Source organism: Callospermophilus lateralis, chromosome 4 (genome assembly GCF_048772815.1).
Source record: "Callospermophilus lateralis isolate mCalLat2 chromosome 4, mCalLat2.hap1, whole genome shotgun sequence".
In the NCBI taxonomy this organism is placed as follows: Eukaryota; Metazoa; Chordata; class Mammalia; order Rodentia; family Sciuridae; genus Callospermophilus; species Callospermophilus lateralis.
The window spans coordinates 81,842,013-81,869,983 of NC_135308.1; positions in this window are offsets into that span (position 1 = coordinate 81,842,013).

Below are 27,971 nucleotides of genomic sequence, written 5' to 3' on the forward strand. Positions count from 1 at the left end.
GCGCTCCAATACTTTCATGTGCCTTTTTAATAAAAGAGAGATTGTCAGGCAGCCACTGCAGAAACTGCTCCTTCAGGTGAGCTATTTGCTATACAAATGATGCATAAGTCCTGTCCCAGCAGAAGTTTGAGGACAGGAACACACCAAAAGGCATTCAGTTTCTAGGTTTTTATTCATTTTTCTTATTGCCCAGCCTTCAGGCATTATTTTAGGGAAAGCCAACTTTAAAATTTAAAATAATAATAATAATAATAATATTTATATTACTAAAAATGTTACCTCTGAAAATACACTCCTTTATTTTCTGACAGCAGAGGTGTATGTCCTGAAGCCTCTGAACAGTCTCCCATGGAGGACCACTTCTGCTTCCCTCATTTTATAACTGAAAGACAAGTGCAGGCTGCATTTGCTCACTCTCCTGCGATTTATAGTTAAACTGAACATTTTCTTGTATACACGATTTCACAGGTGTTTAACCTACCTCCCATTGTGTTCCCATGAAACACTCAGTTTATTTGTTTTACTTTCTTTTCTTTCATTTTTAGTGGAGGTCAGGTTGTGAAGAAAAAATAAAACCCCAGAAAAAAACGATATATGTATGTATATATATATATATATATATATATATATATATATATATATTAGTTGTAGTTGGACACAATACCTTCATTTTATTTATTTATTTTTATATGGTGCTGAGGATCGAACTCTGTGCCTCACATGTACTAGGTAAATGCTCTACCACTGAGCTACAACCCCAGCCCCCCAAAAACATTTTAAGGTCCAAATTTTTGGAATCTCTGCCAAGGACATAGCACATTGGCGTGGGAAGAACTCTGGCTGTGGAAGCCGGAAGAGCTCAGCAACGGCTCCCACATGACTCTAGGAAGGCTGTGAGCCTCAGCTTCCCCCTCGGCATGGAGGCAGATGGCCTCACTCCACTTATCTGGGGAGGCTGATGTTTTCTCAGTCTAGTCAGCAGAATTCAGTACCTTTTCCTTCCCTCCCAGTGAATCCACCCATGCCACAAGGATTGCAGAACCAGGAGGTTTTGTATAGTGATGGAGGAGGGTTTGACATGGCATTGAAATCTTCTAACTCCAAGTCTCGTCCCCAAATGTTTCATCTTCCTGCTCCTCAACAGGGTCTCTGCTCCCTCTCTGCTTCCTACGGTGCTCCCACTCACTGGCTGAGTTTTCTTGGTCTCCCACTTCCTCTCTCTCCTGCTTCTCTGCAGGTCTCTCAATCACTGTTCACTTCATTGCTTGACCCAGCTACACCTACAGCCTCCAGGGGCACAGAAAACAAGGAACCATCCTCTTCCCTCACCTCGTCCCTCCCTTTACCTTGGAAAACACAAGTGATTCAGAAGTTAGATATGATTTCATAATGACCTCAACTTTCACCCCCTTTTTAAGAACGTTTAAATGAATTCCAGCCTTGCTCATGCCGATATAAAGGGTGAGCAGGTTTACGTAACACCCTAGGAAATCTGAAGAGGCCCAAGGCTGGAGGCACTTCCCAGGGCCTGCCCCCACCCCAGTGCTCAAGAAGTAGCATTTCCCCATGTCTTGAGTCCATGCTAGGCACAGGCCAGAGAGGCAGGGCAGGAAGGACAGGTGGACACTCTAAAAAGGGGAAATCATGCCTATTTCACAGACCTGTCCTAAAGACCAAGTGAAATAGTACCTACAAAAGACCAAATGGTCTGTCTGGCACTCAGGAGGTTAAAGGAAAGCTCTGTGGTGTACACCTAGACACAGTCTCCCTGCTGGTTAACTTTCCCAGCAAAAATAAAGAGTGACTGATCCCCCTGGTATGGACACCCCACGAGGGCAGGGATTCTGTCCTGTGTGTTTCTCACTACGTATCCATTGTATCTAGAATATGCTTCAGCATGAAGCAGTGCTTGGTATGCAGTTGTTGGGTTGAATGAAAGAACGAATGTATGGGTGAAAGCCTGCAGACAGCAGAATGGGCTCAGAGAGGTGAAATGATGGTTCAAAGACTTGCAGCAGTGTGGCTGTAGAACTGAGAAGTTAATTTGGTCTCTGTCCCACAGCACAGTGTCTTTCTTCTGCCCCATGATCAGCCATAATCCAGGGTGATCTGATCTAAGGGTCAAATTTCCAAGAACACAGTCTGGAGAGGCTTAGAGTCTGGCACTCAGCAAGGATTAAAGGTCATCGTGTCTCCAGTGTCTTAAATAGATTGTCTTCATGAAAGTCACTTTATTTACTATGTATTAGCCATACTGCCCTTCCTTAAGTTCTTCAAATCTACTTCAGGTCCTTTGCACATGCAATGCCTTAGAACACTATTTATCTAGCTCTTGTCTTGACTGAGTTCTTTTCATCCTTCAAGCCTTAGTTTACATGGGTTTTCTTGAGAATCTATCCCTACTGTCTGCTATGGTCTAAATATTTGTGTCTCCCTCCCTCCAAATTCATATAGAAACCTAATCTTTAGTGTGATAGTATTAAAAGATGAGGGCCTTTGGGAAGTGATTGGATTATGAGGGTTCTGCCTTCTTGAATAAGATTAGTGCCCTATAAAAGGACCCTAAAAAGCTCATTTGCCTCTTCTACTTTAGGAAGGCACAGCCAGAAGATACCATCTATGAACAAGGAAATAGCGAGGAACCTCACTAGACACTTGACTGTTGCCTTGACCTTGAAACTTCCCAGCCTCCAGAACTGTGAACACTAAATTTCTATTTTTTATAAGTCACCCAGTCAGCCTGAACAGACTAAGGCTGTATTCACATAGAAATTTTTTCAGTTATTTTTTTCCATTATTTGCTTGTGATTACTTGTTTAGCTGTTCTCTTCCTATATAGGGCCAGGGCATTTCTACTCTGTTGACTTTTGTATCATCAGTGCTAACACAGTGTCTGTAGTGAATGAATCAATGAACAAATCTGTTATCCAATAAAAGGCAAAGGGTTTTGGGATGAGGCATCTTCCCATCAGTTATCCTAGTGACTATCTGAATATGCAGTGTTTCAAGGAGCAACTCCCAGGAGGTAACGGGCTCTTTGAGCCAACCCCAGCTTGAGAGAGGAGCCTTCACAACGCATTCTACGATTGTGAGCTTTTGTTTAGGTCTGTTTCTAACTCTTCAAGTAGATCTTCATCACAGCAGAATCCCAGACAAGGAAATGATATGCTCTGCTGTTGGTTCCTACTTACAAATTAAGAATAGCAAGCTGTGATAACAGTTGTATACATATTCAATTGGAGCCTTATTGGGGCATCTTTTTAAATTTATATCCTGTTAGAGTACATATAACTGGAATTTAAAAGCTATTTTAGATCACAGTGAAAAAAATATTTACTGAGAGCTTATGCAGTGCCTAGCCCCAGGAAAAAAAAAAAAAAGAATATAGAAAAGTCCCAAGCCCATGGGGGTCTGTTCTCAAGAAGCAGACTATTTAGTTAGATGAACACATTTTATACACAAGATAGGATTATACCTCTTAATGCATGCAATGAACAGGATAGACACAAAGTACGATTGAACTTAAAGGAGGAGAATAAATGTGTGCTGGCGTCTTAAGGGAAAGGAATGTGAATGAGGTGGAATTTAACTGGACTTTGAAAGATGGGGGAGAATAAATCAACATATTTATTGAGTGCCCACTGTGCCTAAGATATGACACTAAATACTGTGGGGGATACAAAGAATTATAAGACAGGGTCTTTGCCCTTGGCAGGTTCGTGATCTACTTGTAGAGGCAGGACATAAATCAGTGAGAAGTTAAATAACATTATGAGAGAGAAATAGCCACCGAGACAATGGCAGCATAGGAGATGTCACGAGGCGTTGTGTGTTTAGTGACACAATGAAAGATATAGACCACAAAAACATCAGCGTTCAAAACAGGTGGGTTGGAAAGACTCCTCAGAAGATAGAAGACTCAAGCTGCAGTTTGAAGGATGGGGAGGACTGGCTAAGAAGGTGATGGAGGAGGATGGGGGACATTACCAGGGAGGGAGAGTGGAGGATGACCTACGTGCAGAGGCAGGGCGGGAAAGTCTGTCAGAGGAAAATGAGTGAGCCAGGTTGGTTGGAGCAGATGAAAATTGAGAAGATGGAAGTGTTAGGAGCAAAGCTGGGAGGAGCATTAAGACTGGATTATGAAGGCGGTCGAAGCTGGGCCGCTGAGCTTGCACATTCCCTCCACACCATTGAAAGCCACTGAAGACTGTGCATAGGGGCATGATGCTTAGAGGTGGATCAGACACGCGTCTTGAATGTTTTCAAACCTGGATTTCAGGAGGATTCAGTGATGCCTGCACACTCATGTACCGAGCACCTGTAATTGGCCAGATGTGGGCCTATCCAAAGATGCAAAGATTAGTAACATAGGGGCCCCTGCAGAGGAACTGAACAGATGCTTCACAGAAGAAATATGAATGGTCACCAAATATATGAATGGATGTTCAACATCTCTAGCAATTGGAGAAACGTGAATGAAAACTACCCTGAGATTCCATCTCACTCCAGTCAGAATGGCAATTATCAGGAATATAAGTAACAATAAATGTTGGTGAGGATGTGGGGAAAAGGGTACACTCACACATTGCTGGTGGGACTGCAAATTGGTGAAACCACCCTGGAAAGCAGTGTGAAGATTTCTCAGAAACTTGGAATGGAACCACCATTTGACCCAGTTATCCCACTCCTTGGTTTATATGCAAAGGACTTAAAATCAATATACTATGGTGACAGCCATATCAATGTTTATAGTGGCTCAGTTCATAATAGCTAAGCTATGGAAACAACCTAGGTGCCCTTCAACAGATGAATGGATTAAAAATGTGTTTTACACACACACACACACACACACTGTGTATGTGGAATATTACTCAGCCATAAAAAGTGAAATTAATGGCATTTGCCAGTAAATGGATGGAACTGGAGACTATTGTCCTAAGTGAAATAAGCCAATCCCCCAAATCCAAAGGCCAAATGTTCTTTCAGATATGTGGATTCTAATACACAATAAGGCATGGGGAAGAATAAGATTTCACTGAATTAGACCAAAGGGAATCAAGGGAAAGGAGGGGGAATACTAAAGACAACAGAATGAATCAGACATATCTTTCCTATTTCATATATGAATATGCAACCAGTGAAACTCCACATCATGTACAATCACAAGAATAGGATCCTAAGTTATACTCCATATACATATGATGTGTCAAAATACACTCTACTGTCATGTAAAAAATAATATAGGGCCCCTGGCTTCAAATTTCTTTTTTTTTTTAATGTTTATTGTTGGTTGTTCAAAACATTACATAGTTCTTGACATATATATTTCACACATTTGATTCAAGTGGGTTATGAACTCCCATTTTTCCCCGTATACAGATTGCAGAATCACATCAGTTACACATCCACTGTTTTACATATTGCCATACTAGTGTATGTTGTATTCTGCTGCCTTTCCTATCCTCTACTATCCCACCTCCCCCCCTCCCCTCCCATCTTCTCTCTCTACCCCATCTACTGTAATTCATTTCTCCCCCTTGTTTTTTCCCTTTCCCCTCACTTCCTCTTGTATGTAATTTTGTATAACAATGGGGGTCTCCTTCAATTTATGCAATTACCCTTGTCTCTCCCTTTCCCTCCCACCTCTCGTCCCTGTTTAATGTTAATCTTCTCCTCATGCTCTTCCTTTCTACTCTGTTGTTAGTTGCTCTCTTTATATCAAAGAAAACATTTGGCATTTGTTTTTTAGGGATTGGCTAGCTTCACTTAGCATAATCTGCTCTAATGCCATCCATTTTCCTGCAAATTCCATGATTTTGTCATTTTTTAGTGCAGAGTAATACTCCATTGTGTATAAATGCCACATTTTTTTATCCATTCATCTATTGAAGGGCATCTAGGTTGGTTCCACAGTCTAGCTATTGTGAATTGTGCTGCTATGAACATCGATGTAGCAGTATCCCTGTAGTATGCTCTTTTTAGGTCTTTGGGGAATAGACCAAGAAGGAAAATAGCTGGGTCAAATGGTGGTTCCATTCCCAGCTTTCCAAGAAATCTCCATACTGCTTTCCAAATTGGCCGCACCAATTTGCAGTCCCACCAGCAATGTACAAGTGTACCCTTTTCCCCACATCCTCGCCAACACTTGTTGTTGTTTGACTTCATAATGGCTGACGATCTTACTGGAATGAGGTGGTATCTTAGGGTGGTTTTGATTTGCATTTCTCTGACTGCTAGAGATGGTGAGCATTTTTTCATGTGCTTGTTGATTGATTGTATGTCCTCCTCTGAGAAGTGTCTGTTCAGGTCCTTGGCCCATTTGTTGATTGGGTTATTTGTTTTCTTATTGTTTAATTTTTTGAGTTCTTTGTATACTCTGGATATTAGGGCTCTATCTGAAGTGTGAGGAGTAAAAATTTGTTCCCAGGATGTAAGCTCCCTATTTACCTCTCTTATTGTTTCTCTTGCTGAGAAAAAATTTTTAGTTTGAATAAGTCCCATTTGTTGATTCTAGTTATTAACTCTTGTGCTATGGGTGTCCTATTAAGGAATTTGGAGCCCAACCCCACAATATGTAGATCGGAGCCAAATTTTTCTTCTATCAGACGCAGAGTCTCTGATTTGATATCAAGCTCTTTGATCCATTTTGAGTTAACTTTTGTGCATGGCGAGAGAAAGAGATTCAGTTTCATTTTGTTGCATATGGATTTCCAGTTTTCCCAGCACCATTTGTTGAAGATGCTATCCTTCCTCCATTGCATGCTTTTAGCCCCTTTATCAAATATAAGATAATTGTAATTTTGTGGATTGGTCTCTGTGTCCTCTATTCTGTACCATTGGTCCACCCGCCTGTTTTGGTACCAGTACCATGCTGTTTTTGTTACTATTGCTCTGTAGTATAGTTTGAGGTCTGGTATTGCTATACCTCCTGATTCACACTTACTGCTTAGAATTGTTTTTGCTATTCCGGGTCTTTTATTTTTCCATATGAATTTCATGATTGCTTTATCTATTTCTACAAGAAATGCCATTGGGATTTTGATTGGCATTGCATTAAACCTATAGAGAACTTTTGGTAATATCGCCATTTTGATGATGTTAGTTCTGCCTATCCATGAACAGGGTATATTTTTCCATCTTCTAAGATCTTCTTCTATTTCTCTCTTTAGGGTTCTGTAGTTTTCATTGTATAAGTCTTTCACCTCTTTTGTTAGGTTGATTCCCAAGTATTTTAATTTTTTTTTTGAGGATATTGTGAATGGAGTGGTTGTCCTCATTTCCATTTCAGAGGATTTGTCGCTGATATACAGGAATGCCTTTGATTTATGCATGTTGATTTTATATCCTGCCACTTTGCTGAATTCATTTATTAGCTCTAGTAGTTTCTTTGTAGACCCTTTTGGGTCTGCTAGGTATAGAATCATGTCATCTGCAAATAGTGATAATTTAAGTTTTTCTTTTCCTATTTTTATGCCTTTAATTTCTTTCATCTCTCTTATTGCTCTGGCCAGTGTTTTGAGAACTATGTTGAACAGAAGTGGTGAGAGAGGGCATCCTTGTCTTGTTCCAGATTTTAGAGGGAATGCCTTCAATTTTTCTCCATTCAGAATGATGCTAGCCTGAGGCTTAACATAGATAGCTTTTACAATATTGAGGTATGTTCCTGTTATCCCTAGTTTTTCTAGAGTTTTGAACATAAAGGGATGCTGTACTTTGTCGAATGCTTTTTCTGCATCTATCGAGATGATCATATGGTTCTTATCTTTAAGTCTATTGATGTGGTGAATAACATTTATTGATTTCCGTATATTGAACCAGTCTTGCATCCCAGGGATGAATCCTACTTGATCATGGTGCACAATTTTTTTGATATGTTTCTGTATCTGATTTGCCAGAATTTTGTTGAGGATTTTTGCATCTATGTTCATTAGAGATATTGGTCTGTAGTTTTCTTACTTTGAAGTGTCTTTATCTGGTTTAGGAATCAGGGTGATGTTGGCCTTGTAGAATGAATTTGGAAGTTCTCCCTCTTTTTCTATTTCCTGAAATAGCTTGAAAATATTGGTATTAGTTCTTATTTAAAGGTTTTGTAAAACTCTGCTGTATACCCATCCGGTCCAGGGCTTTTTTTAGTTGGTAGTCTTTTGATGGCTTCTTCTATATCCTCAATTGATATTGGTCTGTTTAGGTTGTGTATATCCTCCTGACTCAATCTGGCAGATCATATGACTTAAGAAATTTATAGATGCCTTCACTATCTTCTATTTTATTGGAGTTTAAGGATTCAAAATAATTTCTAATTATCTTCTGTATTTCTGAAGTGTCTGTTATGATATTGCCTTTTTCATCCCGTATGTTAGTAATTTGAGTTTTCTCTCTTCTTCTCTTCGTTAGCATGGCTAAGGGTCTGTCGATCTTATTTATTTTTTTGAAGAAACAACTTTTAGTTTTGTCAATTTTTTCAATTGTTTCTTTTGTTTCAATTTCATTGATTTCAGCTCTGATTTTAATTATTTCTTGCCTTCTACTACTTTTGCTGTTGTTTTGCTCTTCTTTTTCTAGGGTTTTGAGATGAAGTGTGAAATTATTTATTTGTTGGTTTTTTCTTTTTTTAAGGAATGAACTCCAGGCAATGAATTTTCCTCTTAGAACTGCTTTCATTGTGTCCGATAGATTACGACATGTTGTGTCTGTGTTTTCATGTATTTCTAAGAATTTTTTAATTTCCTCCTTGGTGTCTTCTATAACCCATTGATCATTCAGTAACCTATTGTTCATTCTCCAAGTGATGCATGATTTTTCCTTCCTTCTTTTATTGTTGATTTCCAGTTTCATTCCATTATGATCAGATAGGATGCATAGTATTATCTCTACTCCTTTATAATTTCTAAGAGTTGCCCTGTGACATAATATATGATCTATTTTTGAGAAGGATCCATGTGCTGCTGAGAAAAAAGTGTAACTGCTTGATGTTGGGTGGTATATTCTATATATGTCAATTAAGTCTAGGTTATTAATTGTATTATTGAGTTCTATAGTTTCTTTATTCAACTTTTGTTTGGAAGATCTGTCCAGTGGTAAGAGAGGTGTGTTGAAGTCTCCCATAATTATTGTATGGTGATCTATTAAACTCTTGAACTGAGAAGAGTTTGTTTTATGAACATCGCTGCACCATTTTTTTGTGGCATATATATTTATGATATGTCTTGTTGGTGTATGGTTCCCTTGAGCAGTATGTAGTGTCCCTCTTTAATTTAAGTTAATCCTTTTGATTAACTTTGGCTTGAAATCTATTTTATTTGATATGAGTGTGGACACTCCTGCTTGTTTCCAAGGTCCATATGAGTAATATGATTTTTCCCAACCTTTCACCTTCAGTCTATGTATGTCTTTTCCTATCAAATGCCTCTCCTGTAGGCAGCACATTGTTGGATCTTTTTTTTTATCCATTCTACTAGCCTGTGTCTCTTGATTGGTGAGTTTAAGCCATTAACATTTAGGGTTATTATTGAGATATGGATTGTTCTTCCAGCCATATTTGTTTATTTATGTTACTTAACATGGTTTGTTTTTCCTCTTTGATTGTTTTTTTCCCTTTACTGTACTACCTCCCACTGTTGGTTTTCATTGTTATTTTCCATTTCCTCTTCCTGTAATGTTTTGCCGAGGATGTTTTGAAGAGCTGGTTTTCTAGCTGTAAATTCTTTTAACTTTTGTTTATCGTGGAAGGTTTTAATTTCATCTTCCATCCTGAAGCTTAATTTCGCTGGATACACAATTCTTGGTTGGAACCCATTTTCTTTCAGTGTTTGAAATATGTTGTTCCAGGATCTTCTAGCTTTCAGAGTCTGTGTTGAAAGATCAGCTGTTTTCCTGATTGGTTTACCCCTAAATGTAATCTGCTTCCTTTCTCTTGTAGCTTTTAAAATTCTCTCCTTATTCTGTATGTTGGGCATCTTCATTATAATGTTTCTAGGTGTGGATCTCTTATGATTTTGCATATTCAGTGTCCTGTAGGCTTCTAGGATTTGGGATTCTGTTTCATTCTTCAAGTCTGGCAAGTTTTCTCATATTATTTCATTGAACAGATTGCTGATTCCTTTGGTTTGGACCTCTATACCTCCTTGTATCCCAATAACTCTTAAGTTTGGTCTCTTTATGTTTTCCCATATTTCTTGGATGTTCTGCTCATGGTTTCTTCACAGTCTTGCTGAGCTGTCTATGTTCTTTTCAAGTTGAAATACTTTGTGTTCATTGTCTGATGTTGTATCTTCTAAGTGTTCTACTCTGCTGGTATTACTCTCATTTGAGTTTTTAATTTGGTTTATTGCTTCCTGCATTTCTAGGATTTCCGTTTGTTTTTAATAACCTCTATCTCCCTGTATAGTTGATCTTTTGCTTCTTGGATTTGTTTATGTAATTCATTGTCGAAGTGATCTTTCATTGTCTGATTTTGCTGTCTAATGTCTTCCTTGAGACTCCAGATCATCTGAAGCATGTAAATCCTGAATTCTTTATCTGACATTCCATCTGCTGCAGCTATTACCTCTTCTAAAGTTGAGTTGACCTGCATTGCTTGTGGTCCTTTCTTTCCTTGTCTTTTCATGCTGCTCACATTTCTGCTTTGTGAAACTGTTGTGTTATTGAATTTTCCCCCTATATATTTATATTGCTCTTGTATAGTTGCAAAGTCTCCCTTTTGTGGAGAAAGACAATGTTAACAGTTCTCAATATCAATAATACATCATCTAAGCACACGTTTTCCTTATTACTACATTTATAGCTAGACTCTATGTCTACAAATGTTGGTTTCGATTATCGTTTACAAATATAGTCAATAGTTTCATGAAAGACATACCGTTTCTGGTAGCTTGAAGGAAACTAAATTTCAGGTGTAGGATGTTATGTTTATGGGGAGAGGAGAAAGGGTATGAGGTTAATCTAACTTAGTAACTTTGGAAAGCTCTAACCAATAGATGGGTAATTTATGGAAGAATGTATAGATTCAAATTCCTATCTGTATTTATAAGATTACCCTACTTATGAATAGTAAAATTTAGGGGGTTGCAAGTGGGATAGAGGGAGGAAGAGGGAGGAAAACAAATAACAAGGAAAGGAAGAGAAAAAAGAGAGCGGGAAAAAGAAAATACGAGAAAAAAGAAAAGAAATAAAAAGGGGGGAGGGAGGTGGAGCATATGCAATTCCTCTATAGTATATTATTCCTGTGATTCAGTTGTTAAAGACCTTTTTCGTGCACAATTTTTGGTTTCACATATGTTGAGGTTGTGAGGACCAGAGGGGGAAGAATAGAGGAAACTGGGTGAAAGGCTGGAAACAGGGAAAGAGAGAAAAAGAAAGAAAAAAAATGTCTCTCAGAACTCTGTTTTCATTTTTTCCAGTTGGTGGCATTGTCTATTCCTAGCTTGAGTCTCTGGGTTCAGGATGGTGGTGGTAGTCAGTGTGAGAGGACTTGAGCTTCCACCTGTGGCCTCTCTACTCTTATTCTCTGGGATGTAAACCAGGTGCCTGATCCGCTGCAGAACCGCACTGGTAGCCACGCCAGCCGGTTGGTGGTTTTTAAGGGTTGGTAGAATTTTCCAAGATGTGTTCCATCAGTTTTTCTCATAAGGTGTTTGATGAGGTGTGGGTGTTGGGGAAACTTTATGTTTGTCAAGAGCTTGGTCAGGTGACTGCACGGGCAGGCGGCAGGGCCCCTCCCCCAGTTGGAGTGGTCTGTCTACCGCACCGGCAGGAGGCTGGGCTCCTCCAACTGGGGAGGTCTGTCTACCGTGCAGGCGAGCCACTGAGCCCCTTCTCCGTGTTGCACTGTCTGCCTACTGTGCAGGCGCAGTTGGCGGCTGGGTCCCTCCTCCAATTGGGGTGGTCTGTCTACCCCGCCAGCGGGCCGCTGGGCCCCTTCTCCAGGTCACGTGGTCTGCCTCTCAAATTTCTTAAGTATAAAGTGAGGTTATGCTAAGTAATTAATTTTAGATTGCTCAATATCTTCCAGAAACAACAGACAATATCATATAGAGGAGTTCAGGAATCAGGAGAGGGAACTTCAGATTTCAGCTGTATGGAAAGGGAAGGAAAACTTCAATTTAGGTGCATAGGATTCAAGGTAAAGGAGGGGATTTTCCCACAGAAATGTTCAGAGGGCAAAGGCAAATCTAAGAGTTAAGCTCAGAGCAAGGCTCAGGAGAAGGGATGCAGATTGTAGAGGGCACAATCTGTCACTCTTCAATAATGAGGTGGGGGCTGCTTTGCAGAGTTCAAGGTTGGGGTGATGGAAAAAAAGCCCTTGGAAGGTTGTTATGGTTTAGATGTAAGGTGTTCCCCAAAGCTCATGTGTGAAATAGTGCAAGAAGGTTCAGAGGAGAAATGATTGGGTTGTGAGAATCTTAACCCAATCAGAGAATTAATCCCCTGAATTAACTTAGTGGTAACCCAAGTGGTAGGGTGTGGCTGGAGGAGGTGAGATTTGGGGGGTGGCTTTGGGTATATATTTGTATCTGGCCAGCGGTCTCTCTCTCTCTTCTTCCTGATCACCATGTGAGCTGCTCCCCTCTGCCCCACTCTCCTGCCATGATGTTTGGCCTCACCTTGAGCCCTGAGGAATGGAGCCTGCCTTCTGTGGACTAAGACCTCTGAAACTGTGAGCCCTCAGATAAACTTTTCCTTCTTTATATTTGTTCTGGTTAGATCTTTTAGTCACAGCAGCGAAAGAGCTGACTAAAACAAGGGTCTCGTCATGCAACCAATCATCGCGTCTTGGGAAGTTTTGACCCAAAACTGGATGACCATGTTATGAATATCACAAAAAATAAATTCCCTAAAGCTGGTAGAAAATTGGATCAGTTAAAGAGTTTCAACCCTGGTGTTTATTAAGAAGAGTGTTGTTACTAATAAAGTCTAAAAATTTGGAAGTTTATAAATGATTTCCCCTGTTATAGTAATGAATCAAGAACATCAAATTTCTCCAAAATAATAATTTTTAATTTACTGACTTGCATGTAAGTATGGTTCCCTGAGTGAGAAAGCAGGGAAACTTACCTGAAAGCTAACTTACTTGGAAACTGGATGGTAATTCCCAGCCCATGGCAGGTCCCCCAATATCTGTGGCTTACGTGACTGTCATTTACATTGGTGTGTATGGTTGAAAATGTTGGGTGTGTCAAGCAAACCACAGGTTCTCTTGTGACACAACATTTCTATGGCACTGTGCTGTGATTTAACAATTAGAAGATTAATTGTTAATCTTCTAATTGTTAAATTAGATTTGTATACAAATAAACTAATGGAGGCCTTTGGGAGTATATGTGACTTCCATAAAGCAGGAAGAATTTTTCAGGATCAAGTCAAAAAAGATGACCAAGAGATTGGAAAATAGAGTGGCCATTCACAGAGATGAAGGTATTGGGGGTTTTAGACCTTTTCTTTTCTCTGGATACAGCTATCCATACTTCTGTGTCAAATTTCTCTCTTTGTACCAAGTACCTGACTAAATCTTCCATTTCTTGGAGTTTTGATGCTAATCACCTATGGATCACTCTTTTAGGGCCCAAACTCCATCGATGACTGCATCGATGACTGCATCGCTGCATCCCCGTGGCAGATGACGTGGTGGACTTCCAGTGAACAGCAGCCTGTGTGTGCCAGGGGATCAGGCACCGCCAGCCGCGAGCGATGAGTGGAGAAGAGATGGGAATGTGTGTGTTTCCTGTGATGCTCCCAGCCTTCTTTCCACCCACGGGGAGAGTGTGCTTCCTCTCTCTTCCTCAGAAGAGCAAGGATAAGAAAGAAATGTATGATGCTTATTCTCATTGCTTATTGAGAATCGTGAGTATCTTTTTTTATCCAAAGACATCAGCAACAGAAACCAGGGACTTGAGTCCACTATAGTTCACTCTGCCAATTGTCCCTTGCTGTATTCTCTACTGTTTGTTTTCATCCATTTATAAGTAGCCTCATGTTGTGGTCAGACACTTCTTCTAAGCATCGCTGGGGCCTTGGATGGTGGTGGTCTTCACTCGACGGGCTCCGCTGAGAAAACGCCAGAGGAACTTCAACAAAAACTCCCCCTCCTTCTTGGCCTCAATCGGGACTCCCTTTCTTTCTTTCTTTCTTACCTTCTGTTGGCTTCCTGCTCTCTGTTTTCCATCCCATTGCCTCCCCCATTATTCATGTTCAAAGATGTGCACATAAATTTTGTTACATCATACATTTCTTTCTTATCCTGAATATCTCAAATTGACCTTTGATCAATAAAGAGAACTAATGTGATAATTTCTCTCTCCCTTTTCCCACTCTTTGGTTTCTACTGAGGGGAATATTTTTTTCCCATCCCTGTCTGTGTGTCTTTTTTTAAGTTCCCTGTCCCTTGCACGCTTATTTAAACCTAAAATATTGATGAATTCTCACTTCAGGCTCCGAGTTCACTAGCAGAACAGTTCAGCACAGGTGGAGGCCAAAGCAGATTCCTTAAAGGTCAGCAACAGTGAGGTGTGGAAGCTAAAGTGGGGTGAACAAAAGACACTAAATGACTTGAATGTTCGGTGGACTTGGGATGTATATTTTGGGAAATGATCCAGGACAGTGCCCGAGGTGAGCAGGATTCCGTGGTGGTGTGAACTTGCAGTTGGTCTGTGTTGAGCAGCCCGCTGCAGATCTCAGTAGCAGCTTGATCTCAGGTGTGGCCTTAACTGCGCTAATAAGTGTCCTATTAAACAGGGGTAGTGACAATTCCTATCTCAGAGGGCTTGGTACAGAACTTAGCTAAGACTTATGAAAACATTTAGCATGGTTAGAGGCATAAGAACTTGACCCACAAGTGGTAGCAATCACTCTATGTAATCCTTTTCTAATGCCTTCCCCTGATAGGTAAATTGTGACCACTATTTCTTCAACTATCTCCTTGAGAAATTCTTGGTGCATGGAAATGATGTTCAGAACTCATCATAAGGCTTAGGAAAAGAAGGAGTAAAGGCAAGGACTGTTTGCCCTGTAGACAATGCCAATAACTGAGTTGATATCAACTTAGGAAACTTCCGCACTGTCCAAGACATTAACCTGCTTGTTGTTGGCTTGTCTCAGTGATATGTTAGTATGAGATGTGTGTGTGTGTGTGTGTGTGTGTGTGTGTGTATGCGTGTGTGTGTCAAAGGGAATGTTTTCTATTGCTTTGGGATTGGTGCCTGGTACAAGGCCTACCAAGGGCTAGGGCGAGGACCTCTCCCCAGGAGGCTGGGGTGGACTCTAGTTCACAGTCTGCGAGGTGGAGGACTGAGGGGCAGAAGAGGTCAAATTGGAGGTGAATTGTTTACATCAAGAGTTGTGCTGCAGGGAGGCTCCTAGGACATGAGAGCTCACACCTGGGCCCCAGGAGACACTGCCCACAGTTGGAGGACTGATGCTTGGAGGGCTTCCGGGGCCAGTCTGTGTAAGCTAGGGAAGCAGAGAAGTCATCAGAGAGAGGACTGCAGCAGTAGCCAGCCATAGACCCCTCCCCCTGCCTTCTCCCCACTTCAACAGCACAGAGGAGTCAGACGAGGGCAGGAGAGGTGGCTCAGAGACCAAGCACAGTCCCAGGTCCCAGCTTGTTAGGGCTTAAAATGTGTCTTCAAAAAGATATGCTTATGTACCTCAGAAAGTGACCTTATTTGGAAATAGAATCTCACAGAGGCAATGACATTAAAATGAGGTCATTAGGGTACGTCCCAATCCAATGTGACCATGTATTTCCTAATGAAAGGGGAAAGTTGGACATAGATATACAGAGGAAAGACGAGTGGACAGACATAGGGAGAACACCAGGTGACAATGGAGAGATGCTGCTGTAACCCAGTTGGGGCCACGAACTGGAAAAGGCAAGAGAGCTTTTAAAAGGATCACAGCCCTGATTTGGGGCTTTCAGCCTCCAGATTGTTGAGACAATAATTTTCTATTGCTCTCAGCCACCCAATTTGTTGCACCTTGTTAGCTCAGCCTCAGGAAGCTTCTCTGAAGCTCAAAGCTTTGCAGGTGGGAGGGGAAGGAGGTGTGATTTAAGTCCATTGATGACTGAAACTTTCACTTGAGCTGCACTTTAAGAGCCAAACATGACCAAAAAGTTATAGAATCTACCAAAATTTTATCAAGGGATGTGCTCTGTAGGAAAGGGTGGTTCTATAGAGCATAGCTGGAAGCAGTGACTGGAAAAAACACAATTATTTTATGCATACACCCCATCACGTTCAGACTGCACAGCAAACCGGTTTCATACAGATCCAAACATCCTCTGTCCACCAGATGCTTGGGAATTTTGCCAGGATTACTCTCAGGCTGCATGCTGGTTTCCATGACAATGCATGTAAGAGACAATCCTATAACTACCCAGTTTGCAGACTAGAAACTAGTAGTAGTTTTTTAAATGCTATACCTGCTAATGTTTCGTGATTAAACCTGATGTTTAGTGATTTACCCTTGAGACCATGAATCACCGAAATCTGAGAGAACTCAAGAGCAATAATGGAACTCACTCAATGAAATCATTTACATTACAGGTAGAATAGAGAGAAGACCCCTTTCCATGCCTTGTTTTTGTAATTAGATTAGTACAAGGAAGCTCCTTACCCAAGAGAGTCTCTACCATAGTCTAATTCCCAGTGTCCTTTCCCAAGCTTGAGTAAGGTAATGGGCTTTGTTTCATTCCCATTCAGCCCACTGAGATGCGCCATTACGCTTCTGCACAGTCCCAAGAGGTTGTGGGCTATTAGCCAAGTTTCAGGGGTGGAGCATCACCCAGGATTTCTACCCCTCTTCCTCCTGGGGAGTGAGGCAGGGAGAGAAGTCTCATCAGGTGGGAAGTCAGCTATGTTCACCCTGCAAGATCTCAGCAGGACTTATTACTGCAATTAGCACTTTCTCTCTTGCAGGACAGTGAGGGCAGCTCAGCTAGGGCCTCCTCATCACAAACTCTAATTTTCTTCACCTCACAGGACTGGAATTATTTAGAGTTATTTTCCTGATTCTTTGATTCACTAGACAGTTCTTGATGGTATGCCTGGGTGTGCTGAGCATTGGTAAGTTTGGAAATGATGGAAACCCTAGAAGAAGAGGCATTGAAGGAGACAGTGAGGGATGGTAGAATGGCTGGGGGAGGCCACAGAGACATGTCTGGGACTACCATGGGGTCCCCAGGATAGAAAAGAAGAGGATGTAACCAGGGCTGTGAGCAAGGGAAAGGAAGCTCTCCTATTTATAAGGCTACCTCTCTAACAGTTATCTCCAGACACCCTGGGTGCTCTTGGTGGGAAATCAAGTCTCTCCTCCTTAAGACCTGATCTTCCTTCCCATCACAACTGGGCCATGGGTGGCTGAGTTTTGGATGTTTATTCTGACTTATTAGTTGGCTCTACTGGAGAAGGAGGAAGGGCCAGACGGCAACCAGAATTAAAGAGGTCTATTTGCTTTCTATAAAATAAGCTTCACTGTTGTGAAATGCTTACATCATTTCAAGAAACTCCTCTGGATCATTTTTTCTCCCTCTCTGACTTTACAAATTGAAATCTATTGACCATTGCTCCTTTCCTATCTTCTTTCCTTGGCTTTTAGAACTTCACATTCATCTGGTTTGCCCTCATCTCTTGGGCGGCTCATTTTCCATTCATTCTCTGCTTCCTTTGCCCCTACCTGCCCTTTGAATGCGGTTCTCTCCCAGTTTTTGTTCTTAGCCCTTTGACATTCTTTCTTTCTGAGTTTTTTCCATTCATTTGCTTACTGATGATTTTCTGATCTCTATTTCTAGCCCAGGAAGTGTTTTCAGCTCTAGGCTCAGAATTCCATTTCTTATTCAAAAGATAACTCCATCTTTATAGAATGCAAACACTTGCAGTCGACGCACCTAAAATCTTCTATTCCTTCCCACTCTGCAAATCAGCCTTTTCTCTTCTATTATCCCAAATTCCACCAGCTAGCAAGATCAGAAATGCAGGAAGCCTTTCATAATTTCATAGTCTAACTAACACCACACCCACCAATCACCCAATCCTAATAATGCCACCACCTAACTAGACCTTGTCTGTCTCCATCTACTTCTCTATTCCATTGCCACAGTCCAGATTACCACCGACTGGCATCTGAGGGGAATGTTAGAGGTGTGGGTTCTCCAAGTTGGCTTGGTTTTTTTGTTTTGTTTTGGTATACTTTCAAAACATCATTTAAGTGTATTCATCATTTATTTAGAGAGAAATTGCAAGAAAAGCAACACCCATGGAAGGAGCACTAAAGCCAAGAGAGTTGACTTCAGAGAGTATAAAAGAGTTAGCCTACAGGCTGGGAGGAGAAGGGGTAGTTAATGGTACCCAAATACAGCTAGAGAGGAGCAGTAAATTCCATTTCCCATAGCACAGGAGGGTGCTGATAGTTCAAAATAATTTATTGTATGTATTTTATAAAGAACTAGAAGCTTGGGGCTGGGGATGTGGCTCAAGTGGTAGCGCGCTCGCCTGGCATGCATGCGGCCCGAGTTTGATTCTCAGCACCACATACAAACAAAGATGTTGTGTCCGCCGATAACTAAAAAATAAATATTAAAAAATTCTCTCTCTCTCTCTCTCTCTCTCCTCTCTCACTCTCTCTTTAAAAAAAAAAAAAAAAAAAAAAAAAAGAACTAGAAGCATCCATAGATTTCCAACACACACAGAAAGGATATATATTTAAGCAGAGAGAAATGCTAATTATTCTGATTTGATCAGTACACATTGTGTGTATATAATAATATATACATGACACATACATATGTCCAAACACATACAAACATATATGTCAAATTATCACACTTGTATATTTCCTTATGAAATTATTTACTTGTCTTAGTTTTTATTTTAATTTTTCTAACTTTTAATTTTGACTTGTAAATTAACAGATACACACACACACATATATAAATATATATATGAGGTACAAGTGACGGTATGATTCATGAAAATGATGTGGAATAATTAAATCAACTAATGGGTATATCCATCACCTCAAATAATTATTTTTGTTATTAGAAATTTACTGTTGATGATTTTGAAATGTACAGTATATTATTATTGACTATATTTTATGTGCTGTGCAATATATCTCAAAGAAAAAGAAACCTTATTACTCCTAACTATAGCTGTACACCCTCTCTCTGACCATCATCTATCTTCCCATCTTCCATGAGCCCCCCCACCTAGGGTAAACATTATTCTACTCTCTACTTTCTTCAGTTTGATTATTTTAGATTTCATTATCGGTAAGAACATGCAGTGTTTGTCTATCTGTGCCTGGCTTATTTCAGTTAATATGCTGTTCTCCAATTACATTCATGTTTTGCAAATGCAAAATCTCTTTTTCTTTTAAGGCTTATTAGTATTCCATTGTGCATATATATCACATTTTATTTATCCATTCATTTGTTAATGGTTGATATCACTAATCATTAGGGAAATGCAAATTATAATCACAATGAGATATCATCTCACACCTGTCATATTGGCTATGTTTAAAAAAATGGAAGATAACAAGTGTTGGTGAGGATGTGGAGAGAAGGAAACCCATTACACTATTAGTGAGAATGTAAATCAGTGTAAATATTAGGGGAAACTATATGGAGTTTTTTTCAAAAAATAAAAATACCATATGACCCATTGATTCTACTTCTAGATATTTACCCCCAAATTTTTAAATCACTTTGTCAAAAAGATGTCTGCAATCTCAAGTTTATTGTAGCACTATTCATAATAGTCAAGTGAGGAACTCAATGTAAGTGTCTCATCACAGATAAAACAATTTATCTGCTGTAAGTCAGCTTATGTCCCTTGGTAGGGTTTGCAGAGGATGCTTGAGGCCGGGAGGTGGCTCCACGATCATAGAGATTTATCAAAGCATTACTTCCAGTCACATAGACTTCTGCTTGGGAAAGCATTTCTAAACATAAAATTATAGCCAATTTATGGCTTTTCCATGGATGTTTTATAAACTAACTGATCCTCACTACCAGGTCCTTCCAGCTGGCTCCCCTTAATTTGGTTCTGATCTCCTGGAGTATGCATTGACTTCCCATTGGGTCTTTCTATCTCAATTCTTGCTGTTCTTCAAACCATTTTTCATAAGACAGAATATTTTCCAAATGCATATCTGAGAGTGTCACTCACCTGAGAAACTACATTGCAGGATTGAAAGAACTTACACTATGTTTTAAACTCTGCAGCCTGCTTCCTCAGCCTTAGGGTCAGGTTGAACTGCAACATGACTTAACTAGCATTTGTTTTCTGAATGTAGCCTCGTCTGTAACCTCACATCCTGTCTCTTTCTCTTTCTCTATACTCCAGCCATATTTATCCATTTTCAATGTCCAGATATGCCATTTTCTTCTACTCTGGGTTTTCATGAATTATTTTCTTCTATGTAGGACACTTTGTTCTCCATCCTTTCTTTTCCTTAGCTAACTTCAACGCATCCTCCCTGTATCAGTGTAAAACTCACTCTTTCGGTGAGTTTGTCCCTAGACAAGATTCACCACCTTCAGTTTCTATGTACTTTCCTTATTATAACACCAATTGTTTACATTGCTATCACTAGTTTAATTTTCTCTAAGTTTCCATAAAGACAGGGTTCATGACTATCTTATATCTTTTGTGCCTAACTAGTAGCTTACAAATGCTGTACTCATTTAGAGAAAGAATACCTAAATGAATGTATGAATGGCTGAGTTAGTAGCCTCACTTTATAGCTTATTATCCCCTGGACTCCATATCTAATTGGCAACCAAAGCTGGTGTGTTCTAATTTTTACCATCTCTCATATGCTTTCCCTCTTCTATCTTATAGTTGGATCATGACAGTCATCTCCTACTTGCCTTCAGTTTGGCACTGCATTTAATCTCCATATGGACATCTGAAATAAACATCCATGTCCTTTCCTTTCTAGTCCACAGTATAAACATTAAAAACCCTTTTGCAGGCTTGATCAATTTCTGCAACTCCATCTCCCTCTTTCTCATGACCTAGCAATGCTGAATTACCTAGAGTTCTTTTGAATATTCCAGAATATTCTATGTCTTCTAGCTTCTTTCCAGCTTTTATTCATGCTTAGCACATCTCATGCCATTTTGTGTACTTGAAGAAGCCCTATATACTTTTAAAAACTCAATTTGAGGGTGCTTCTTCTAGGGAGTTAGTCTGAACCCTTCTTTCTTTGTGCCAGAGATAAATTAGTGGCTATCATAGCCTGGATACTATATATATATATATATATATATATATATATATATATATATATATATATATATAATTTTTTTTGCATGCATTCTGGTTGTTGGAACCTTTCTACTCTTGGGGGCAGAGGCCATAATCTGATTCATTTAATATTCCCAGCAACTAGCCCAAGGCTGGCACATTTTGCTGAAAAATGCAGGTGATCCACAGTATTCTATGCATTAAGGAGCTACTACTCTAAGATGTTCAGCATGTTGAACTAGCATCCTGGCAGACTTTTCTAGAAAAGTAGCTATGAACTCCTTTCTCCTTTTTGAAAGTCTGAGAAGCCTAGGACTGAGCTGAGAAAGGAATATATTATAATTCATCCCACAACTTATTTGATGAGGTCTCCCTTCCTCCTGACTCTTCCTTGAGCATTTCCTAGAAGGTAAAATATAATCTTGAGTCCGTTTCTGCCTTTTAATTATGTATAACTTTTTCTTTTTCCTAATGGCAGCCCCCAGAAGGAGGAAGCTCAGCAGTAGAGGCTTTCAAAAGGTGCCAAGCCGTGGTTTATGGTGAAGGGCTAGACTTCCATGTTATTGGTAGTATTGGTCAGACATGGCTGAGATGCAGGGTGAGATATCATTGGTGGGCCCGAGGAAGGGGATGGAAATGAACTAGGATCATGAGGGCCAGTTCTAGAGAGACCCACCTGGCAAGTAGTCACACGATAGCGTAAGTACTGGTCCTGTCTCAGATTCTGAGATGGCTCTTTAAGAGGTTTACTCCCTAAGGAGTGGGCGTGGCAGAGAATCTCAGAGCTCTGGAGTACCATGACTTGGAAGCACGACTGGTCTTTCCTGCTTGAGTGAAAGCCAGAACTGTGACTGGAAATGGGTTCAGCTCTACACCCCTTCCGCTTAGAGCCAACCCCAATAGGAATCTGAGGATAAAGTAAGAGTTAGAGCTGGGTCTAGGAGGGAATTTTCTTTCCGAAGCACAAAGTACTTTCTGGGTGCTCTGGAGCCCACTAAAGGAACATACAGTTAAGGGCTGAATTAAGTCTAGGCTCCTCTCACTGATAGAAACAGGGCCCCAAATATTACATTCTTCGTTTCTCAGTTGTCAGGAAGGGGTTAGATCAGCCTAAAGTTTGGAGCTCTTTAGAATATTTGTAATCTACATTTTACATTAGAAATTCTGAAATCCTAAATGGCCAAGAGCATATAGTAATTAGGAAAGTTAAATTTAAATCAAGATGCAAGTTATTTGGGCCCATCCAATAAAATTTAAGTAAGTTAAAAATGTTTTAAAATAAAATAATCAATGTTGGCAAGGGCACAGTTGAACAGACCTTCTAGCACATTCCTGGTTTTACATTGGTGCGACCATTATGGGAAGTGATTTGTACATTCATGTCAAACCCCTTTAAAAAGTTCATCCTTGAATGAGTATTTACTGGTGTCTATTCAGCCCTCATTTCTGCCTTTCTCCTTCTTAATACAGTTCAGGTCTTTGTTTGGATATCATCCTTCTCCAAGAAACCATTTATTTGCAATCGGGGAAGTTGATCCCCTCCCTACCTTCCTAGATGTCTCTGATTGGCTTAAAACTAGTTGGAACATCTGAAGCGCTGGTCCACAGTGTTTGTATAGGGTGTATATTCTAATAAGGGTGAATTCCAAGACTCTTGCTTGGAAATCTGAATCAAATACCTTCTCTCACTCTGGATGTGGCTGAGAACATTGATAGCCCTGTTTGTGGCTGGTAGCCATCCAAGTTTGAGTTTAATTTTCTGTTATTTGCCCCTTAAAATCTGCCAACTTTGACCCAGTAATTTCACTTCTAGGAATATTTCCTAACAAAATAATCATAAATTCATACAAAAAACCCTAAGTACACTATGATTTATAAGAGGAAAAAAAAAAATAGGAAACAACCTACATAAATGTCCTCAAATGGGGGAAGGTTAAATAAATTATATTGTGCTCATAGGAGGAAATTTTATGAAACTATTGCAAATCATGTTTCTGAAGACTATTTAATGACCTTGGAAAATGCCCACAGTATAGCATAAAGTATAAAAAATAAGATGTAAAATTGGATTCACATAATGCGATCCCATTATCTTATTTACATATAGAGAGATTGGAAGGAAATACACCAGAATATTAACAGTTGTTTATGGGTTATTTTTACTACCCACTTTATAGGTTTTGAACATTTAATTTTTTAAAATTAAATGCACATATCACTTTTATAACAGACAAAATTTGATAAACATGACCAATATTTTTACAGCTTTGACCCTGGGACAGAGACCCCAAAGGGTGACAACATGCTCATTTTTTTTTATTTTGCTGAGGTATATATTTGAATCATGCATACCCTACAGGCTATTATGATGAAACATTGTAAACTCTGCCACCCTTTATGTCGGCCAGGCATTTTATGGAGCTCAGCCCTGGAGAGAAATTAGGCTTAGGTAGAGCCAAGGCAAAAATCTGTGACTCAACACAGTAGCAAATCCTTCTCACCAGAAGAACAGAATTAGTGCCCTTCTTCTTCTTGGTGTCAGGCTGAATCTGAAGTTGTGTCTCCTGTTTCCGGACTCTCCCCTCATGATGCACAGGTTTAGAATTGTCACTGCATTTTGCAGATGGGAAACCAAAATGCTCTGGGAAGTGACTCACCCGTAGCCAGACTGTGATATAGCTGCAAAGAAACAGTTTCGAACCAGGGCCATCTGCCGCTCCGATTAGGGGCTCAGTGCCCAAGGTAGCTTATCTTTTGGAGCTATTTCCCACAGGCTGGTATTGAGGGCAGCATCCTCTACCTAGAAGGCCTGGCTCCATTCAAGACATCTCCATTTAATCTCAGCTGACTCAGATAGAGTCTGAGGAATGTAGTCTCAGGGACGTCTGGTTGAGAAAAACCATGGTAGGTGAGAGGGACACATGTCTATCTGAGTTACTTTCTCTCCACTCTCTGCCTCCCCTCTGCATCCTGCTTTCTTCTGAAAGGGGAAAGGGAGGTCAGTGTTGTATAGTTATCAGAACATTTCCTCTGGAATCGGGTTGATTAATTTGAATCCGAGCACTGTCATGAATTTTCTGACTTCAGAAAAGATACTTCCCCTAAGTCTCAGTTTTCATATTTGTTTATTAGGGACAAATAATCATACCTCACTCATAAGTTTGTGATAATGGGATACAATAATACGTGTAAGAGTTTATTACCTGGTGCATAATGAATGCACAATAAGTTGATCATTTATATTACTAGTAAGTAGTAGCTGGAATGGGTTTGTAAAATGGTGCAACTTCTTCCGAGAACCATTTGGTGAGTTCTAGTAAAGATGAGGACATACATACCCTATGACCAAGAAGCTCTTCTCCTGGGCATATGCTTGCATAGGCATAAGAAGCAGATATAGAAATGTTCATATCAGAAACATTTGTATTCACAAGCTGAGAACAATTCACATTTTCATTCATTCAGGAGAATGAATGACTCAGTATGTAGTTATATAATGAAATACCATAGATCAGCTAAGATAAGAGAGCTAAAGCTATACAGATAAACATAGATGAATCTCATGAATATAAAGCTGAGGAAAAATAGTGAAACAGTTACCGAACACATACAGAATGCTGGGTTTTATAGATATTAAACAACTATACATCCAGAAGGGATATGTATGTATGTAGGGAAAGCATAAAAAAATGATAAGCACCACACTAAGTAAAATGGCAAAGGCAATGGTGTGCAGGGGCATCAATTCAGACGAGATCGGGCGCGTTCAGGGTGGTATGGCTGTAGACGGGGGGCATCAATTCAATAGAATATTTTTTTCTTGCTAAATGGCAGGGGCATGGGGTAGTAGGCGGAATTCTAAGGGGGGTCCTCAAGACTCTCATCAAACTGGTGCCTGCACACCTCCTCCCAGTTATTCAATTAAATACTAATGGAGCTTCTGTTGTGAAAGGATTTTGCAGATGTAGTTAAAGTTCCAAACCAGTTGACTTCAAGATGGGCCTTAAGATTATTCTAGATGGGTTTAAAACAATCAGCTCAGCATTTTATAAAGGGAATGAGATTTGAAGCATAGGAGGGGTTTGACATGAGGGAGATTTTTTTCCCCTCCACTGACTTGAAGATGGAAGAGACCATGTGGCAAAGAATCAAGAGTGGCTCTGTGAGTTGAGGCTGGTCCCAGTTGACAACCAGCAAAGAAACCTTGGTCCTCAACCATGAAAGTCTTAATTCTATAAATAACCTGAATTATCCTGGAAAAGGAACCAAACCACAGATGAGATGAATCATCGGTCTGGACTCTCCCTGGGTCTGAGTGTTGTAGGACCCTGGTCGGAGACCCTGCTACATTGGGCCTGAATGTCTTGCCTATAGAATTGTGAGCTAGTAAATGAGCATGGTTTTAAATTGCTATGTTTGTAGGGTTTTGTCGTGCAATAATATAAAACTAATACACATAGGAACTTAATATTATTCTTTGTACAATTTCTGCCCACCTGAATGTTTTATAATGCTTGTTAAAAGCAGCTGGAGTGGGTTGCCGAGCTCTGGGCCTGACCCAGAATTGGAAAACAATTAAAAAGAGCCTTTGTGTCTGGCACCTAGTAAAAACCGGCTAAATGCTGATTTACAGACAATGCTGGTCGGTGTGGAGAGCTGAGGCTAATTTAACAACTAAGCAGGGCCCACTGAGAGGGAATTGGGCATGGATTGTGAGGGTTAAAGCCTTTATCAGACCAGACAAGTAGAGCTCTGTGAGATTTCTTGAAGTGCCTGGGATTCAAACTAATGTTCTATCACTGGTCAAAAGCTCTTGGTGGACTCTCAGGCTGTTATTTCTCTTGTTTGGGGTAGGAGGTGGGTAGCCGGAGATGGAGAGGTCTCCAGCAGTGACGGTGCTAGAAGAGGGCATATTGGTCTGTCCCCTGTGAACAGTCTCCCAGTCTGAAGCAGTCAAAGGAACTATTCCTGCTCCCTCCACCCATCAAATCCTTATCTTCCATAGACTCTTTCTGATTTCAAAAAGTGGAGCTATAGGCCCAGGAGAACAAAAGACCCTCAGGACCGTGACCTGAAGTGACTGAAGTCAGGCCATAGTAAATGAAATAAAATGAACATGTGACTTGAAGACTCCCCCTCACCCCCTTCAGGAGTTACTGAGTTACTGAGCAGACATACAGTTCATTCATCTGCCTGTATAGAGCTCCACCCAGGTGTCACACTGGCGATAAAAATCAACATGGAGCTGAATGATCTCACTATCTCACCCACTAGCTCCTCCCTCATTGCCCCACGTGGACCCGCTCCCATTTGTAACATCACCACCATCTAGTTTTCAATTAGAGACCTAGGAGTAACTCAGTCAATTCAATTACTTCCATATTCTGTTTCTCCATGTCTAAATTCCTGGGAATTTGTCACCTCCCTTTTCTTTCCAGTCTTGGTTTAGACTTACTTTATTTATATATAAACTTTACAGAAAAGTTTACATTCAAACTTCACCAAGAAGTTGCAGTGATTTACAAGTCCCCTATGCCCTGTATCCCAATTATTTGTATTTTGTCTTGCTTTCTTCCTCTTCCCCCTCCCCATAGTCTCTCTTTCCCAATTTGTGTATGGTTTTTGTTCTCTGAACCACTGGAGGGTAAGTTAGAGCATATGCTCCTTTAGGACCGAACACCTCACTCTGTATTTTCTAACAACAAGAACATTTCTTACATAATCACAGCACAATAATCAAAATCAGAAATTTTAGCAGTTCTATTCAATACATGCTCACGTTTTACCAATTGTCTCTTGACTTGACATTCACTGGGTTGATGAATGCATGCATCCAAGTAACCCATAACCCTGTTCAGATACATATCCATCAGCACAGAAAATCCTCTTATATTCTTTTACAGTCAATACTGCCACCCACCCCCCAAGATGAAACCACTTTTCTGATATTATTCCACAAACATCAGTTTTTCCTGTTTTGGTATTTCATATAAATGGAACAATGCAAATGCACTCTTTCATCTTTTTTGTCTCAAATTGCCTCAAATTGTTTTTTCTCTTGCATTTTCTTTCTCAACAGGTGTCATCATCCAGGAACCTGAGATTTATCCTTGACCCCTATTTTTCTTTCATTAATCAACAAGTTCAATTGATTTTATGTCCTGAAGCTATCCTTTATGTTTGTTCTTGACTCTCCATCCCTTCTAACCTTGATCATCTGTCACCTGGACTATGGCAACGCTTGTAACTGGTCCTTCCCTGTCTCATATGTCTCAAAGACATTCTCAGAAGCACTGTCATGGTAACCCCAACAAGAGTGCAAATTTAACCACCTTCTCAAAATGAAAGCCTTTGACATATACAATGGTCTTCCATGATCTGGCTACTCATTTCCTTTCCTTCTTTCCCTAAACCTCTACAATCATCTTCATTTTTTTCAACTTTCTATCTTTGCTTAGAATGCTTCTATTCATTGTTCCAAAATAATGCTCTAAATCCCTTGGCAAATGTCACCTCCCCTATGAAGTCTTCCCACATCCTTTCTCTAAAGATATAAAATAAATCTCAAGTTGCTACCAGCTCTTGCCTGCTTACATTTCTATGATGGTATATATATCATAATAAATGTGTTCATTGCTTTGTTTAACCCCTCTGTTAGACTGTGGCCTCATTGAATGTGGAAACCTTTCCTTTTTCTCTTTTTCTCACTATTTTGCAGTGTTC